The sequence below is a fragment of the Penaeus monodon genome, chromosome 24 (genome assembly GCF_015228065.2).
Source record: "Penaeus monodon isolate SGIC_2016 chromosome 24, NSTDA_Pmon_1, whole genome shotgun sequence".
In the NCBI taxonomy this organism is placed as follows: domain Eukaryota; kingdom Metazoa; phylum Arthropoda; class Malacostraca; order Decapoda; family Penaeidae; genus Penaeus; species Penaeus monodon.
The window spans coordinates 25,738,240-25,738,553 of record NC_051409.1 but is presented as its reverse complement, the minus strand read 5'-3'; the positions used below and the strand labels follow the sequence as shown (position 1 = coordinate 25,738,553).

Here is a 314-nt window from a genome sequence, read left to right as displayed (position 1 = left end):
GACTGTCCACACACGGAAAAGTAGATTATGGTGGTTTGGTCATATAACAATGCAGGATACTGACTATATCTGAAGCAGAGTTCAGGTGATGGAAGTAGAAGAAGGCCCAAAATGGGATGAAAAGACAGGATCACGTGTGACATCAAAGCAAAATATTGAGTGATGAAGAAGTAAATAACATAACTGGGTGGAGAAGACTAGTCAGGAATATCAACCCCTTATACAAATGGGAGATAGCCATAGTAAAAGAATATATTCAAAATAACAAACAAAAAACGAAAAAACTAAAAATCTCATAACCCTAAAAACCATGC

General features: G+C 36.3%; 1 protein-coding gene across 1 annotated transcript in view; it reads right to left on the bottom strand.

Annotated features, from left to right (window-relative positions):
• Positions 1-314, bottom strand: part of LOC119588680 (protein SCO1 homolog, mitochondrial-like) — a gene marked incomplete in the record, with an annotated part of 9,100 nt that overhangs the window by 6,082 nt on the left and 2,704 nt on the right.